At 41.4% G+C, this 19,478-nt stretch overlaps 1 protein-coding gene across 2 annotated transcripts in view; it reads left to right on the top strand.

Annotated features, from left to right (window-relative positions):
• Positions 1 to 19,478, top strand: part of LOC149192341 (uncharacterized) — a 376,901-nt gene that overhangs the window by 220,286 nt on the left and 137,137 nt on the right. The gene's annotated exons all lie outside the window — the stretch shown is intronic.

Below are 19,478 nucleotides of genomic sequence, written 5' to 3'. Positions count from 1 at the left end.
AGCAGGGTCTCTATCATCGGCATTTGAGCTGCTAGATTACTCTGACATGGTATAAATCCAAGTGTTGGTTGTTGTATATCTATTAGCAACTAAAATTCTGCTTGACCCCTTTATTGGAGTATTATAGAAGCAAGGTCCCTATCATTGGCATTTGAGCTGCGAGATTACTCTCCTCATCTTGCAGGACCAGCATCTGAGCAGACAAATTACTCTCAAAACCAGCTTCTTCTTGATCTTGGATGTTAGACTGGCTATGCTTATTGGGCCACTAGGGTTTCCCAGGGTTCTCATTGCAGTTTTATTCTATTTCTTTGTTCTCAATTCCTTGTTTCTTATCTTCTTATGTTGTTTGGTGAATTCCCTTCGTCTTTCAGACTATTCATGATTCTTTACACCCATAAATATTTTATGGTATAAGTGGACATTAATGTAATCTGATTTTAAATTAAAAACTAAAATTTATTGACTAATATTTTTCTAGAAGCAAACCAATATTACTAGATTTTCTTTTGGTCCTGTTATTGCCCAAATTGTATAGGCAAGATGCGACAACGTTCAGGGTGGGGGCTGTCACACTGATCTCCGTTCTAGTTGTCTCCCTACATCAAGCTATGGGGGGGAGTCCCTATGAAATGTGAAGGTGAGAAACCTGTTGGCAACCAACAAGTTTGGGAGACACCATTGAATGGCCTAGCAACTTGGTTGAATTAACAAGTTAAGTGATTTGATTAGATTTATTCTGAAGACCAGTGCCTTGAATGGAGTCCACTACTTACTTAAAACAAATTATTGCCAAGTTACCAAATGAACAGTTGTTGCTTAAGGATGCTTCACTACCCTAAATGAGATGTAAGTCCTAGAATCTAGGTGAGATGCAAAATCTTGGTTTATTTTAATTAGATGCCTACTCTAAATGTATCATTCCTCTTAATTGTTTTGAAACTAGTCTCTAGAGTAGGTTGTGAGAGAGAAGCTAAGGGGAAGCAGGCTAGGGCCTAGTTAACGATACCTCCCCTTAGGTTCTAACAACATGATGCCTCTGGCGCTATAAAGATTGTGGCTCTGACCACTGCAAGGTCACTGTGTTAACCACTAAAGAGTTTCTAGACTTCTCAAGCTAGGTGAGAAAGGTGGTCCTATTCTCTATCATCCAAGCTTAAGTTTGGAAGTAAATTAATTAGTGCAATAGACTAATCCTATTACGCAAGTGCAAGAGATGGATGAGTGCTTTTAAGGTGAGATTACTTAGTTACAATGGTCTTCAAATGTGAACAATGAAATACTTGAACAATAGAAAATCTCAACCACAAGAGAAAGTGCTTAAGCTTAACAGTGCCAGAAAATGTGACAAGTAAGACAATAGACAATTGCTTAAAAGACAAGATCACTACTACTTTGATACAATTAGCAACTTTAAGATTATAGTCAATGAATAATCAATATGCGAAGATACACAATTAGATTATCTTATCACACTTATGATTAAACTTGATTAGATATCCAATTCACCGATGAGCAACATATCTAAATAGCAATGAGATCACAATGTCATTTACAGCAATATTAAACACTTTATCAACTTGATTAGAGCACTCGTGTGTGAATGCAAGAGTGCAAATAGATGTCAATGATGCAGAAAATGCAATTGAATGCAAGATGGGGCAGCCGAGAAACAAGGGACTGCATCAGTAAGAAAACACTTATAAATTGATTATTGGGCCAAGGAAATGTGATTTTATCACTGTTGTAAATAAATTAACGTGGCTGTAGTGAACATATCAGATCTCTAAAATTATATATCAGACCACAAAAAATGATTTGAAACACTTTTCCAATGGCAGAAGATAGTGAAAATGCAACCCCAAAGGTTAGAAATGAATTCTTGCTGATACCAAGGCTTGTTAGAGTAATTTTTTATCACTGCTGTCCTTATGATCAGACTTTTACATACTTATATCATGTATTATATCAATCATATCAGAATTCAGATATCATATAGAAAAACTTCAGAAAATAAGTCTTGTTGAATTATTTGTCCTTTACAGATAAATGAGAAAAGTCCTTGACTTCTGTGGATGTATTTTAGGGTCCATTCAAGATGATTAGATCAGATTTATGTCACTGTTATCGTGATTTTTGAGATCTGATTTACAAAACAGTGAGATGGATTTGAGGAAAGAGAGCAAACCCTTAGGCTCAATGGCCTTTTAGACCACTAATTTGGCTTCCAATGAGCTTGATTGCCTGCAACCACAATGTTAGCTCTGAAATTGTTGCAAAACCAATTGTTAGAGATGAAATAAAAATCCAACAACTGAATAATGACTGAATGAGGGCTAGGAATATGAAACCTCAAGACTAGGGCTAGGAAATGGCCAAAGAAGGGCTAGAAGATGCATTCAAGGGCAGAGAAGTGGGAAAAGAGGCCAATGAGGGGCACAAAAAGGGGATGAGAGGCCCCCTAGGGTTGATGCCAAACCCAATGGGGCTGATGCCAAACCCAGTGGGGCTGATGCAAGGCAAAAGGAAGCCCTAAATGGGCTGACGGCAAAGGGAAAGGTCCTTTTAGGGTTGTGGCTAAGGCCCAAAGGTAGGCCGAGAGGGAAGAAGTCCTCCTAGAGGCACGACAGGGGTCAAAGAGGAGGTTTGAGGCCCTTTGAGGGCAGGACGACTCCACTAGAGGGGAGTCAAGGCCTTAAAAAAACCTCTAAAGGCTACGGCTAGCCCTAAAAGGGCTAGCAGCTAGGCTAAAGGCTAGGTCGAGGGCCTAAGAAGCCCTTTGGGCTCACGACTAGGGCTAGAAAGGTTGGATGGCTAGGCCTTAGGGCCTAAAAAATTTCGAAACCTTGCAAGCAAAAATCTCTCCACAAATTTGCTACAAATTGTTGGATGGCTTCCTTCAGGGTTGGACATTGAGCTTGGAGGCTAGATCTTGCCTTCCTAATCCTAGATCTGCCTGAAAACCCCAACAAAAATCTTCTTGATCAATCTGAAGCTCACTTGCACAAATAAATCAAAGAATTCTAAAACCCCAAAGATATATAAAAATATAAAACCGAAAAAAATGAAACCCCAAGTGCTGCAAAACAAATGACTTAGAAATAATTTACAATTTTTTGTTACAAATATACAATGTTCGCAAATAAAAAAAATTGGAGAAATATTTTTTGAGTAATAGCAATGGATGAATATATTTTTCGAAAATTTTGAATATTGGCCAATACCCTCCTGCAAAATTAAAATACCATACAGAAATCTTAGAGCCCAAACATAGTCGGCTCTTACCCATAGTGTGTGAACTTGGAGCCCAAGGGCCAGTGTTCCTGCAAATCTCTGAGTATCTCAAATAAGAGATCAACTACAAGAACTAGGAGAAATAATGTTTGATAAAGAAATGACCATTGTTGTGCTCAATGCACTACTTGATGAATGTGGCAACTTTGTATCAACTATTTATGGAAAGAAGGAAGCCACTCCATTCAGTGAACTTTGGTCATTTTGTAAGATTGAAGAAACTAGGCTGAAGGCAAAAAGCGATGTTGGATCAAATGAAAAAGTTAAAGCATATGATGCCATGACTAGGAGAAAAGGAAAGTTTGGAATGTTTGATCCTAAGAAAAAGAAGAAGATCGATATGTCAAAGATACAATATTATGAGTGTAATGCATATGGGCACTTTAAAGGAGTTGTCTTAACTCAAGAAGGACAACAAGAAGAGAAAGGAAAGAAGTGAAGCCCATGTTACCGAAGAGGTGGAAGAATCTGAAAAGAAGAAATCAGAGGAAGTGAGAGATCTCTACTATGACTGAGATAATCTCCTTCACTTAGTTCTTTCCAGTTATAAAAGAAAATAGAAAGCATCAAAAGTATGATAGGATGCATTATAGAAAGATAGAGATGACATCATCATAGAAGCATAGATGGGTAGTTGAATTAGAAAGTCTACATGGTTGTAGCAGTCATCTTAATAGAAAGGAAGTAGCTCATGGCATCTTCATTGGAAGCATATAAGGACAATTGAAGAAGCAATCTATATGGTTGGTGAAAGTCATCTAGCAAGATAGAAGATAAGGAGATCATCATACATCATGATCATTAGAAAGGAGCATTTGTAGAATGAGGATCATCAAGATCCTCCACTAGAATCTTTGTTAGAAGATTCACCTCTACATAAGAAGAAGCGTCTCATAGATGGTCTACATTCCACCTTATGTGGGATCTACAGGTTAAAACGATGAAGGTATGAGGACAAAGTTGTGCAACTAGTTAAAGTACTTTCATCTTCAAGCAAGGAAAGGAAGCTGCCCGAAGGAAGTCTAGATGACCACTTGAAGGAAGAGGTATGTATATATTTGATTAATAGATAAATTCATGTCATCATATGGTTGCAGATAGAATGAGTAGAATGCTCTATCTCATGAGCATGATAAAAGAAGAAACTCTTCCTTTAGAAAGATGCATGAAGGTATGTGGACAATATGCCTTGAACTCTTCTACATATTTACGTAATATGACCTCATGGAGAATGTGAGGTGGTTGATGTTAGTTTTTTGTAGCATTGCAAGTGCTCTAACGTTGAAAATTGGTGGAGAGGCTAAGGCAAATGAGCTCTAAAGAACCCATAAACCGTTTGGTGAAATTCCACTTGGATTGTATTTTATTAAAATAATTAATATTTTTAGTGGGGTTCCTAAGTCTAAACTTAGGAAAATTAAAATATTAATGGGTATTAATCAAAATATGGGTGAGAACGATCTAGAAGGCGGATCAAGTCAAGTTTTAACCTTAGCCGTTGATTAGAGACTTAATCTCAACCGTTGAAGTCTCAACATGAAAAGTATAAGAAGGAGGCTTGGGGTTCAGTTAGAAACACATAGAGAGATTGAGGAAATCGATTTTAGGAGGTGAGAAGTTCTCAGGAGGAAAATTGATTGTGGAGATCTTGCAGTATAGGGGCAATGAGATTCCGGGAGAAGGAGTTTCCGGAGAATACAAGGCAAAGAAAAGACAAAAGACATCCAGAGGAGGGTTGACGCTGACCTACGCAGTTGTGACGAAGAGGCAGCGCAATCAGTGAGGGAAAGTCGAGTTTTTGCAGAGGGAATTCAAAGTTTAGGTGTTGGAAGCCAGGATGTGAGACTCGAGGCAAGAAAGTCGAATTCTTAGCCAATAGAAGATCCAGAGTAGAGAGGCAGCATAATACCCAAGAGGGGTGACGCAGTTTGATGTAGAGACCATCAGAAGGTGATGTAGAGCCTACCAGAGCTGAGGATCAGTCATTGATTTTCCAGTGACAAGGTCAAATTATTTCACCAGTCTTTTGTCCAGTGTTTTCTTTGTAAAGGATTGCTAGTTGAAGCATCCTAGATTTGTATTCAAAATTTTCTCTTGCATAATAATAAACCCTCAGAGTTGCTGCACCGGTTTTCCTGCATTGGGTTTTTCCGGGGACTATTTTGTCCAAAAATAACTGTGTCCTATGTATCTTGTTCTTTGCTCAGTTTCCTTGTTTCATGTAAATCAAATTTAAAGTAGTGTAGGCTACAGAAATAATTTGGTTCAGTATTCAGAAGAATAACTTGATGAATGTAATTAAAATCAAGTAGGTGGTGTAGATTCAAATTTGCTACAGTAGGGTTCCTTGAGGATTAGGAATTTTCACATGGTATCGAAGCATTGATTTTGAAACAGGAAGAGCAGATCCAAACTGAGCAGTGAGTCCGAAAGCTGCACTTGGCAGCAATTCGAATCCTCTTGAAGGGATTGTGCAATCCTTAATGGGAAGCAGAGATTCCAAGGAAATCTCTCTCTAAGAGAGTCGAAAGAGAGGTATGATTTCAGAATCACGCCTCAACGCAGTGCTTGAAGGGCGTATTTTTTGTCGGGGCAAAAATCTGTCGAAAAGAGAGTGAAGACACCTAGAAGGGGAATTTTCTCCTCAGAGAATTTTTTTGCCAAAAAGTTCGAATTTCTCACTTACCGGGGAGCAATGCTGAGCGGTGACTAGAGGAGTCAGTTCGACAGTTTGGTGAGATGGCATCACATGGGCTCAGAGATCAAGATAGGTTGGAAGGTGCTTCCAACTATGTCATATGAAAGACTAGAATGTTAGTTGTTCTAGAAGAATATGATCTTGAAGCCTATGTCAAAAATGTTGTAGTTGTTCTTGTTGACAACGATCAGAAGAAAAAGTACAAGGCCGAGAAAGGGAAGGCGAAGAAGCTCATTCTCGATGGATTTTGAGATTGTGTGGTCTCACACTTGCAGGGAAAGGATATAGCCTGAGAGATGTGGGAAGCTTTGTCTTCTCTGTATGAAGGCTCTTCCAAACATCGGAAGATGTACCTAGAACAAAAGTTGCAGTGGACATTGATGCAGAAGGGAGAAGGGGTTAACTCCTATCTTTAATGTCTTCAGGATACCAGAGACCAGTGTGCTGCAATGGCGTCCACTCCTCAGTCAACTGCGATGGCGAGGATAGCCCTGAATGGAGTCTCAGATGAATGGCAAGTCTTCGTCCAAAGCATATTGGGAAGGGAAAGACTACCTTCCTGGGAGGAGATGTGGGCAACCCTTCAATAGGAAGAATTAAGGAGGGACCTTGTAAAGGTCAACCTCAATGGCAACAGTGGGAGTGGCACGAAGACCAAGGAAGAGGAGGAGAATGCAACTCTAGCATCAAAGGGACAACAGAAGCAGAAGCAGAAGAAGGGCCATTATCAGTTGTGACGAGATGGGCCACTATCCATCCTAGTGTCCTTTGAAGAAAAAGGATAAGGATGAGAAACATGATCCTAAGGTTGCTCCAGCAAAGATTGACGAAGATGAGTTTGCCATGAGTGCCCACACATCTCCAGGAGGGAGATGGGGCGACATTGAGGTATAGTCAGGAGGACTACATGTGGGCAGGATCCTTGAGGAGTCCACCTCTTGGATCAATTCCTTGCTATGGGAGCCCAAGATTTAGCAGTAGCAAGATGGATTTAGTGTCAGATGATGCAGTGGATTGTTTGGAGGACAGATGCAGTAGCCGGAGACCAGAGACTGATCAACGTAGAGCAAGGTTGGCAGTGGTGTAGATGGTAGATTGCAGAAGTTAGCAGCAGCGTAAAAGATTCATAGGGTCAGAGACTAGAGCAATCAGATTCCAACATTCATGGTATTATGCCGAACACAGTTAAGTTCAGCTAATTTTGGATGTTTTTTTAGTTGCTTCTCTTAGCAACTGGATTGCGGTACGATTGCAGTGTCAGTAGTGGCAGTGCTAGTAGCATAACAGACGTAACATTTGAGAGGGAGTTGAAGTACAGATGCAGCAGTAGTAGTGGCAGTGTAATGGGCAGCAATACAGTAGCAAAAACAACACAGTGTTGGTGGCAACAACAGTGCGGAAAGGAGATGCTTCAGAGACAGAGCAACATGCAGTTGGAGATTGTTGCTAGAGCACTTTCCTTGCTAAGAGGGAGTGTTAGTTTTTGGTAGCATCAAAAGTGCTCTAACCTTGAAAATTGGTGGAGAGGCTAAGGCACATGAGTTTTAAAGAACCTAGAAATCGTTTGGTGAAATTCCACCCAGATTGTATTTTATTAAAATAACTAATATTTTTAATGGGGTTCATATGTCTAAACTTAGGCAAATTAAAATATTAATAGGTATTAATGAAAATATGGGTGAGAACGATATAGAAGGCAGATCAAGTCAAGTTTTAATCTTAGCTGTTGATTAGAGACTTAATCTCGGCCGTTGAAGTCTCAACAGGAAAAGTATAAGGAGGCTTGGGGTTCAGTTAGAAACACACAGAGAGATTGAGGAAATCGATTTTCTGAGGTGAGAAGTTCTCAGGAGGAAAATCGATTTGGGAGATCTTGCAGCAGAGCGGTAGTGGGATTCGAGGAGAAGGACTTTTCGGAGAATACAAGGTAGAGAAAGGACAAAAGACATCCAGAGGAGGGCTGACGCTGCCCTATGTAGTGCTGACGCAGAGGTGGCGCAGTGAGTGAGGGCAAGTTGAATTTTTGCAGAGGGAATTCAAAGTTCAGGTGTTGGAAGCCAGTGTGTGGGACTAGAGGCAAGAAAGTTGAATTCTCAGCCAACAGAAGATCTAGAGCAGAGAGGCAACGTAATACCCAGGAGGGGTGACGCAGAAGCTGCCCAGGGTGACGCAATTTGATGCATAGACCATCAGAAGGTGACATAGAGCCTCCTAGAGCTGAGGATCAGTCATTGATTCTCCAGTGACAAGGTGAGATTATTTCACTAGTCTTTTGTCCAGTACTTTCTCTATAAAGGATTGCTAGTTGAAGCATCCTAGATTTGTATTCAAAATTTTCTCCTATATAATAATAAACCCTCAGAGTTGCTGTACCAGTTTTCCTGCATTGGGTTTTTCCAGGGACTATTTTCTCCAAAAATAATTGTGTCCTATGTATCTTGTTCTTTGCTCAGTTTCCTTGTTTCATGTAAATCAAATTTAAAGTAGTGTAGGCTGCAGAACTAATTTGCATCAGTATTCAGAAGAATAACTTGATGAATGTAGTTAAAATCAAGTAGGTGAAGTAGATTTAGATTTGTTGCAGTAGGGGTTCTTTGAGGATTAGGAATTTTCACAGTTGTCATTCATGGTTCCTTTGATGAAGGAACTATGTATAGACGATCTTGTGGAAGCAATATGTGAAGAGAAGGTGAAAGAAGAGTTCGTGAAATATTTATCTATAGTCACGTAAGGTAAGACAAGTGATCAACATTTGATAACTAAAAGGATTAGCAATGACATCTCCATGAAGAAGGTATGAAGACCTTGATAGTTATGTTGGAAAAAGAAAACCTTAGTAATGAATGTCTTGGAGATGGATTCATACATGTGCAAGATGTTGACATTGCAAGAAGTTGATGGCATGACGAAAGGTCATCATAAAAAGGTAACTTTGATTTGATGTTCATTTTGATTTTTGAAAACCTCTTGTTGGGTTGTTACAAGGCTACCGAAAGAAGGTTGTAGAAGTCACCTACACCTAATACTCATGTGTTAATTTATGGTATGTTCTATGCTTAGAGTAGTTTGCTTCAATTTCTTCCTATTAGCCACTATTTAGCAATCACATTAACATACAGTAAAATGCAGATAGAACATTAATAGATCGACAGAAACCAAGACAAGACAAGAGACACCAGATGTGGCGACTAGCAAGGGACAAACCCCAATGTGGGAAAACCCTTTGATCAATTCTTCTATAATCTTCAATAGTCCAGCAGAGAGAGAAATAGTACAAATACACAAATATGTAATTTTAGGGTAGTAGTAGCAAACCCTAAGCAGCAAAGTCAAATATGGTCAAATGAGATAGAAGTGACCTCCAATATACTTGGTCAATATCCCAGTCCACTAGGCCTCCAACAACAAGAAGTGGCAACCCATAAACAGTCCGAAAAACCCATTCAAACGCAGTCAATCTGAAGTCAACCTGCTGTCACAAACTAGGGCAGTCAACACTGGTCAAACTAGAGGTTAGAATGCCTTGGTTTGTGTGCCAAAATCTGTGGCCTGCCTAGGAGAAACAGCCACACCAAAACCATACTCGAGAAAGGTCAACTCTTGGTCAACACTGGTCAAAACATCTTGCTGCAACCCCAGTCAAACTTAGTCAACGCAGTCAAATAGATCTGCGTCCTCCAACTTCATCCTCTTCTTTCCCACGTGTGTGCTTCTCCTTGTGTGTAAACCCAATCAACTAAGGAGAGGAGAATGTGAGAGATGAGATGAGTGAATAATGCCTCAACCTCACTTGTATTTATATGAAACGTTGAACATGTGTGCCACACATTTAGCTGCTGGTCGACCTTGATCATTTGTCAAGTAAATACATATAAATTCATATCTCCATAAATACTTGTTGGAAACAGATGATCGTTAGATCAATCCTACACCTCTCGATGGGAGGAATCCAAGAAAAATATTAGCTGCTATAAATAAGATGACCCACGTGGAGTTTGGCCCTAGTTGCCAATTTTAACAGTCCCTCTCAACTAGGGAGAACTCCATCTGCTAATCCATCTGACCGTCGATACTATCTTTGCCATCAAATAAACTGCCGTGCACTGCTTGGCTTTGCTATGCTCTGCTCTGCTGAACTATGAAGAAGAAGAAATGATCGAGGATGTATAATACCACCCTCCACTGACCTGAAGTCAGTCCTAGAGAGTGTGTCATACCACTCTTACTGACCCTAGATCAGTTTCATTGATCCCGGATCAATGGAGGTCATCCTAGCATAGGGAGTACGGTAGATACAACGATGCATCCATCGATAGTACTACTATGGTTCCTAACCCCATTTCCCTACTCATTGATCAGATGAGAGGTACTTCCCATGAGTCCCAGACTGCATGGGTAGGATGCCTCAACAGGAGAACCATTCATCCTGTCCCTAAGTCGCCACGAGGTATCACAGGGGAAGGCTAAACCTTTTACCTTGTACATAGCGCACCATTAGGGGAGGGTGAGTCGCCTTGTGGTTGCATGTCGCTCCAAGAAGTACCCCACGCCCCCTGGAGTCCCAGAGCTCAGTGCATCCATCATGCAGGACCCTCATAAGAGGGTCTCTCAACGACTCCAAGTCGTTCTCGGAAAGTCAAGAATTTGAACTTTCCCAAGGGCTTCATCAGAATGTTGGCGACTTGCTCATTTGTACCGATATGTTGGAGCCTTGTTGCTCCCAGCTGTACCATATCTCAGATAAAGTGGTACCTAATATCGATATGCTTGGAGCGATCATGAAATACGAGATTCTATGATAAACGATTCCCGCTCTGGTTGTCTCACAGGATCACGATAGTATCCAATGTAATTCCAAACAACTCATTGAAGAGCTTCCACAACCAAACAACCTCACAAGAGGCCATACTCGCAGCATTGCACTCTGCCTCAGCGGTGCTCAAAGCCATCGACTTTTGCTTCCTGCTCATCCTGGATATCGAGGCGGATCCCAAAGAGAAACAAAACCCGGAAGTGCTCTTTCGGTGCACCACACTGCCTGCTCGATTAGCATCGGTATATCCATGTAGTCTCACATCTCCGACAGTGTATATCAGCCCATGAGTGATTGTGCCACGAAGGTATCTTAATAGCTTCTTGGCACCAATCCAATGTGAGTGGTGAGGCTCAACCATATGTTGACTCAACGTGTTGACTGCAAAACATATATCCGGACGGGAGTTCACCAAGAACATCAGTGCTCCGATGAGTTGACGATACTCGGTAGCATTTTGCAAAACAGGTCCGACAACACTATCGCTTAACTTCTTGAAGTCAAGCTCCATCGGGGTAGTCACAGGCTTGCAGTCCACCATATCGAATCTCTCCAATATCTTCACCACATATTTTCCTTGAGATAGGAAAATCTCCCCCGGCTTCTGCGAGACTTCTAGTCCTAGGAAATAGTGCATCAGTTCTAGGTCCTTCATCTCAAACTCGGAAGCTAACTCCCTCTTACGTTTGTGAATGAGAGGGTCTGCACCTGTCAGAAAGAGGTCATCCACGTACAACACCAGTATGAGAGGTTTATCATCTTCAACCTTAAAGTAAAGGTTAGGGTCAGCTTCACTCCTAGTGAATCCCAGCTTCATCAAGTAGCTATTGATTCTCTCATACTAAGCTCGAGGTGCTTGCTTCGGCCCATAGAGGGCTTTCTTTAACCTGCGTACATGAGATTCTCGATCATGAATCTCAAATCCTTTGGGTTGTTCCACATAGACTTCCTCTTTGATCGAACCATGCAAGAAAGCGGTCTTGACATCCATTTGATGCAGGTTCCATCCTTGTGAAGCAACATGGGCTATGACCGACTGGATGGTGGTATATCGGGCAACAAGTGCAAATATCTCGTCATAGTCTATATCTTCCTTTTGAGAGAAGCCACGAGCAACAAAACGAGCCTTATACTTTTCAGCACTTCCATCAGCTCCATGCTTTATCTTGTAAAGCCATTTCGAAGTGACAATAGTTTTTTCCTAGGGTCTGGGGACCACATTGCAGACATCATTCTTCATGATGGACTCGTATTCCTCAGTCATAGTATCCTTCCATACTTGATGCTTCACAGCTTCAACGAATGATGAGGGCTCATTTTGAATGATCGTGCTCATAATGGTCAAGTATCCATGATACCTAGTCGGCTTCTTGCTTTCCCGGAAAGTCCCTTTGGGTGCAATGTGTCCTTCAGCATCATCAAGTGTCCCCCTAAGCCATGAGGGCCTCTTCCTAGAAGAAGAAGGCTCTTGCGGAGGGGGATCAGTAGGGTCCATGGGTTCTTCGACTTTGGGCATTGTTTCGTCTTGCTTTTCCTTCGGTTTGCTGGTGTCAGCTTCTCTAGATTTCCTTAGTATAGGAAGATTGTCAACTTTGCTAAGAGACGTATCTTCATCAAAGGTGACATCATGGCCTATCTCAACTTCCCTTTGGCCAGCCACATAGATTTTATAGCCCTTAGTATTTTTGCTATAGCCCATGAAGATTCCCTTCTTTCCAGATGCACCCAATTTATTCCTTTTGTCTTTCGAAACATGAAAATAAACAGGACTTCCAAAAATTCTAAAATGAGATACATCATGTTTCTTACCAGCGAATATCTCTTCGGGAGTCTTGGAATCCAGTGCTTGATGAGGGAATCGTTTTGAACATATACGGCGGTATTTGCAGCTTGGGCCCATAGAAAATTCAGAAGCCTTTGATCATGGAGCATGGAAAGAACAACTTCCATAATCGTACGATTCTTTGTTTCTGCCACACCATTTTGCTCAAGGGTGTATGGTTTTGTGGTCTCCCTCTTAATGCTAGCTTCCTTATAAAAGTCATGGAACTCATTAGATTCATACTCGGTCCCATTATCAGTCCTTAAGATCTTGATCTTCTTGTCAGTTTGATTCTCGATCAAGGCTTTGAAGTGACGAAACCAGGAGAACACTTCATCCATCCTTTTCAAGAAGTATATCCAAGTCTTGCGAGAATAATCATCTGTAAAAGTGAGGTAATATAAATATCCTCCCAAGGAGTTCATAGGCATCATACCAGATATGTCGGATTGAACCAACTGCAATATATCGGAGGTCTTGCTATGGCTTGAGGGGAATGGTCCCCTTTTGAGCTTTCCTTCGGCACATCCCGGACATACACCTTCTTGTTCTACTTTAAACTCAGGCATCCCTATCACTATTTGTCTCACATCGGGTAGAGGTTTATAATGAAGGTGAGCAAACCTCCGGTACCATAGTTCGGATTGAAAAAATGTGTGACAAGACATGACACCCAACGAACTCCCACCGACTTGATATGAAGAGTCAACTCGAAACCCAAGAGTGAAAGCATCTTTAAAATTCTTTTTCCATACACGTACCTTGCCATCGATGAAGGCCACCTTGTATCCTTTGTCTTCCATTGCCGAAATGGACACTAGGTTCTTCTTGAGATCAGGTACATATAGGACTTTTTTCAAGTGAATTGTGTTACCCTGATTCAATTGAAGAGAAACATTCCCTACGCCTTTCACGGGATATTTGGAGTTGTCTCCAAGAATAATTTCCAGGTTGGTCTCCTTCTCTATTAGATTAGAGTGAGCTTCTTTGTAACCAGTGAAGTTCCTTGAGACACCACTATCAATAAGTCAATTGCCCAACGAGTTCGGAGGAGTAGTAGAGAGGGACAATATCAGATAATATTCATCTTGCTTATTGTTCACAATGTTAGATTCATACCTGGAGTTTCTTGCCTTCTTGGAGGGTTGACCACTTCCTTGATTTTCGACATTCCTCTTTCCTTTTCCATTGAACCTGCCCTTCCTTTGATTGTTGTTGGAATTGCCCTTGGAGTGATTTTGATCATCGTCATGAGATGTGTCCTTTCTATCAGGACACTCCCTCGCATAGTGGAGAATTTTGTTGTAAATGAAACATCTTCCTTTCCTTTCCACCTTTTGGTCTGACCTTTCCCTTAGATTTTGCCCCAGAATTATTTCTCCTTTTAGCATGGGAGGAGAAAGCAATGGGATTGCCTCTAAATGCATGCATTTCCTCCTCTTCCATCCTTGTCTCTTCTTGAATGCAGCTCGCCATCAATTCCTCAAATCTTGGAATTACATTATTGTTGAGAAGAGTGGTTTTGAATACATACCATTCGGATGGGAGCCCTCCAAGAGTTGTGATGGTTAGTTACCTGTCAGGAATGACTTCCCCAGTCGATAGGAGATCATTCTTGATCTCGGTGATCCTTAAGAAGTAGGCTTGCATACTCTCATCTTTGCCCTTCTTAATTTCCTTCAGCTTATTTTTAAGGAACAAAACTTGATTTGCATCACTAACTTTAAATAAGCTTACCAGTCTATCGTAGATTTCCTTGGAGGTGGTCAGCTCGGAAATGTAGGCCACCAGGCACTTGTCGATAGAGTCTCGAATGATCTTCTTTGCTTTGACTTCACCCCTGGTCCACTTGTTCCTAGCAGCAACAGATGCATTTGATGGAGGCTCAATGATTCTGCCTCTCACATGGTCCAACACTTCCTGCTCTTCCAATGTCAGATTGAGAGACATCTTCCATCCGTGATAGTCAGACTTCTCACGGAGCTTGTCTTTAGCGGGGAAGTGTGATGAGGACCCCATGAAGTCTTTAAGATTGCTTCAATAGCCTTCAATGATTACTCTTGCTCTTGCTCTTGCTTGGGCTTTGTTTTCACCTGAGCTCTGATACCATGTTAATTTATGGTATGTTCTATGCTTAGAGCAATTTACTTCAATTTCTACTTATTAGCCACTGTTTAGCAATCACATTAACATACAGTAAAATGTAGATAGAACATTAATAAATCGACAGAAAACAAGCCAAGACGAGACACCAGATGTGGCGGTTAGCCAGGGACAAACCCCAATGTGGGGAAACCCTTTGATCTATTCTTCTATAATCTTCCATAGAGAGAAATAGTACAAATACATAAATCTGTAATTTTAGGACAACAGCAGCAAACCCTAACCAGCAAAGTCAAAGTTGGACAAACAAGATAGAAGTGACCTCCAATACACTTGGTCAATATCCCAGTCAACTAGGCCTCCAACCGCAAGAAGAGACAACCCATAAACAATTCGAAAAACCTAGTCAAACGCAGTCAATCTGAAGTCAACCTGCTGCCACAAACTAGGGTAATCAATGGTAGTCAAACCAAAGTTCAAAATGCCTTGGTTTGTGTGCCAAAATCTGCAGCCTGCCTAGGAGAGACAGCCGCACCAAAACCACACTCAAGAAAGGTCAACGCTAGTCAAAACGTCTTGCTGCAGCCCCAATCAAACTCGGTCAACGCAGTCAAACAAATCTGTGTCCTCTTTCCTGCGTCCTTCTGCATCCTCCAATTTCCTCCTCTTCTTTCCCATGTGTGTGCTGCTCCTTGTGTGGAAACCCAATCAACTAAGGAGAGAAGAATGTGAGAGATAAGATGAGTGAATAATGCCTCAACCTCACTTGTATTTATATGAAACGTTGAGCATGTGTGCCACACATTTAGCTGGTCGCTGACCTTGACAATTTGTCAAGTAAATACAAATAAATTCATATCTCCATAAATACTTGTCGGAATCAGAGGATCGTTAGATCAATCCTACACCTCTGGACGAGAGGAATCCAAGAAAAATATCAGCTGCCATAAATAAGATGACCCACATGGAGTTTGGCCCTAGATGCCAATTTTAACATCATGTAATTGGATGGAAGACACTAAAAGAAACATGTCTTGGAAGAGGTAGTTGTATGACAAAAATTTAAATGTGGACTAGAAGATCACTTTCTGACGAAGAGAAGGATGACATGACTATTAGTTCAACACTATGGTTCGTTGAAGGTAAGTTAATGGTGAAGATGGTCATTGCCCTATGATAAAGTGATGATGAAGGAGGATTTATGATGAAGAAGATGAAATTCATGACATTATGCAGAAAGAGGAGCCCTACAACTAACTGATAGTACCATGATCTCCACCAAAGCGCAAATAGTTGTTGTTGGAAACAAGTCCCTAGTTGAGAGGGAGCTTGGGCAAGTGCCTTATTAAAAGGGAGCTTGGGAATATTCCTTTAATAGGAATGAGCAGATCCTCCCTAGTTGAGAGGGAGAGATAGACACATCATTATTGTTTTCATGTTATGAAGAAAGAATGGAGGATTGGGTAAGCATCTGAAGACTAAGATTGATTCTAATACGCTTTGAGGATGTGGTAGGGCATCCAATAGGCAAGAGTAGTCGAAGAGGAAATTCCTTGAGCATGTGTTATTCCATGATAGGAATGGTCCTAAAAGGATATAACTTGTAAACATTTGGATGGGGTATGTGCCTTTACAGAAAATGATGAAAGTGTCTATCAATCATTGGTCTCCCTAGCATTGTGCTCTAATCTTTTGGAAAGATAAAGCTGTTAGTCAAGGCCTTGCTATATGACAATGTTGGTTGATATAGTGAGATGCACAGATATAAGATGATAAAATAGCTTATGAGATGGCTTACCAATCTGACTCTTCTTATGAGAATTCTTCAGTATGAGAATGTCCAAGAACCATGTATGGATTATGAATATGTGATATTCCCGCTTAGCAATATTGCTAAGTGAAATATCAATCTTGCCCAATTTTGTCTTATTTCATGTTTGCTCTTAGGAGATGTGGGTTTAGAGGTCCCACATGAATTTTGGGATTAAGTGGGGGCCCAAACATTAGGAAGGAAGGGAAATATTACGGTTTTAGTGGAGCATGGGGGCCACCCCATGGAGAATTACAACCCACATGTGGATTATGCTCTCATTGGAGCGCAGTTGGTGGAGTAAAGTCGAGGTGGGCCCACATGGGCATCTTGGAGGCTCTTTGATAAATAAAGCAAGAGGCACTCATTTTTTTCATTCATTCATCTATTCAGAAATTGTGTCTTTGACATAGCAAGCTTGAGCAAAAGCCAACTCTGCGAGTGTTGTTTAGCACATTAGTGTCTCCAAGCAAAGATCTCAACCCTTGCTTCGATGGAGTTTGAGTGCCAGCTAAAGGAGGGTGTTCGACTTAGTCCCAAATCGTACCAGCAGCAGGGAGGTCGAGTTACAGCAGTAGAAAGAGTAGCAGCAAGGAGGTCGAGTTACAACAACAGAGAGAGTAGAACAGGGAGGCTGAGTTACAACAACAGAGATAGTAGCAGCAAGGAGGTCGAGTTACAACAACAGGGAAAGTAGTAGTAGGAAGGTTGAGTTACAGCAGTAGGAAAGTAGTAGCTGGGAGGCGGAGTTGCAGCACAGGGAAAGCTGAAGCAGCACAAGGACTACGTTGTTTTTGGAGGAGGCACATTAGGAGGTTGAGGAGTGAAGCGAGTTAGGGGTTGAAACTTGAGGTGGAGTCTGAGGAAGTGTTGTGGGGACTTTTCGAGCACTTTGGCAGAGAAGCAAATGCAACATTTGCTATAGGTTACATCTTCTGCTTGTGCAGGAGGGCCAAGCATTTGGGGATCAAATTTGGAGCGTCAAAACTAGGAAAAACCCTTTCTGGGTTTTTCTTGGTTTTTGACAAGGACCTCAAAAATAATTTGGTAGAATTTTCTGGGCAATTTTGAGGGGTCAAACAGGGGTCCAAATTCACCTAGCAGCTAGAGGAGCTAGGGGAAATAGGGCCGAATTTCTGAAGTCAAGCATTGGCCAATTCCTTCATGGGTGATTCTAGGTTTCTTGAGTAGAGGCCAAGATTAATTTCCTGGAATTTTATGAGTAGCAGAAAGGGAACTAGCAGCAGGTTACTTCAGGCAGCAACACCATTTCTGGGCATTTATAGCGCAAAACTTGGGCCGATTTACAACAGCTTGGAGGAGGGTGATTCAGGTATCATTTTGGGCTTTTGCTAGCTTATGATGAGCAAGCCCAGGTGCACGCATTCCAACACCTTGATTGTTCCCCTCTTTCCATTAATAAAATGAGTACACAACGTTGTTTTGGGAGCAAATTCATGGTTTGATTGTGGGCTCTAATTTTATGGTGTGCTTTGTCTATGTTTACTTTGCATTTTTACTGTTAATTTTCCTTAGGGATATTATAGTGGTATCAGAATCATAATCTTGGCTCAACCTATGGGAAACATTAGAATCAAACAACATGGCAGTAACCTTGAATGAAGTGATTAGGATACAACAAATGATGATTGATGTCGGGGAGAAGTTGATTCATTCCACAGTTGGGAATCTAGACATGATTGCAACTGATGTGGAGTTATTGGGAGAAATTTGGAGGGCATACCAATCATTGGGTCATGGCATTCATGCATCCCTTTCTTTTTGGGAATTTTGTGAGCTAAGAGACATGCACAAACCAATGGAGATTTAGAGGAATTTTGCAGGGATGATGAGGAGTATTAAGGAAGAAGATGAAAGAGTAGTTGAAGGGGCCATGGTTGGCAAGGAGACAGTTGAGCATACGCCCATTGATGAGGGGTCATCCATTGTTGAGGTATCCCTTGATGGGGTATTCGAGGCTGTGACTGAGTTCTTAGGTGATAGCAACGCATCACAGGTTGATGAGGTGCCAGAAGATAACTCCATCGTTGTTGAGGAGCTGATAGGTACAGAGGCCTCCAGGTCCATGACAGAGTTGTCGGACGACAATCACCTGCAACTGATTGGTGAGCATGTCTTGCGTGTTGGGTTGTCTATGAAGGAGCAATTGGAGGCTCATGTTGAGTCCATCATGGACGAGGATGTGCAGCCATCATTTTGGCTAGCCATTGATGAGGGGCAGCATAGAAACCACACGTTAGGATTTCAACACAATTCGCTTCAGAGGCACACTGAGAGGATCTACTGCATTGTCAGCCCATCCATATGTTGATTTGAGGTAGCATCGGATGTGCTCCTCAAATTTTGTAGAGAGGCTTGGGTACATGTATTCCAAAGAACTCAGAAAGCGTTTTGGGAAATTCCACCCAGAAACAATTTTATTAAAATAATTAATATTTTTTAATGGGAACCTAATTCCAAACTTAGGAAATTAAAAATATTAATGGGTATTAACCTAATTGTGGGTGTAACTTATAGAAGAAGATGGAGATCAAGCCAAAATGATTTGAGCCTTTGATTAGGAGTTAATCTAGGCCGTTGGTTGTCCAACAAAAAGATATAAGAAGGGGCATGAGGGTCATTTGGAAAACACACCGAGAGATCAAGAGATCGAATTTCGGAAGTGAGAAGTTCTTAGGAGGAAATGTCGATCAAGTAGATTTCTTGCAGTTGAGGGGTAGGGATAGCATTCGGAGAGAGAGATTTTTTCAGCCGGAGAATCATCAGCATGGAGAGGCAGAGAGTGATCCAATTGCCTAGACGCAGAGGCTAACGCAGGGCCACGAAGGGCCATGCAGAGGCAATGCAGAGGGTGAGAGCGAGTCTGAGATTTTGCTGAGGAGAGTTAGTTTCGAAAGCTGGGAGCCGGGGTGTGAGA

Source organism: Pinus tabuliformis, chromosome 2_2, assembly GCF_031772625.1.
Source record: "Pinus tabuliformis cultivar Carrire ecotype Pingquan chromosome 2_2, CPIR1, whole genome shotgun sequence".
Taxonomy (NCBI): Eukaryota; Viridiplantae; Streptophyta; class Pinopsida; order Pinales; family Pinaceae; genus Pinus; species Pinus tabuliformis.
This window is presented reverse-complemented; position numbering and strand designations above follow the sequence as displayed.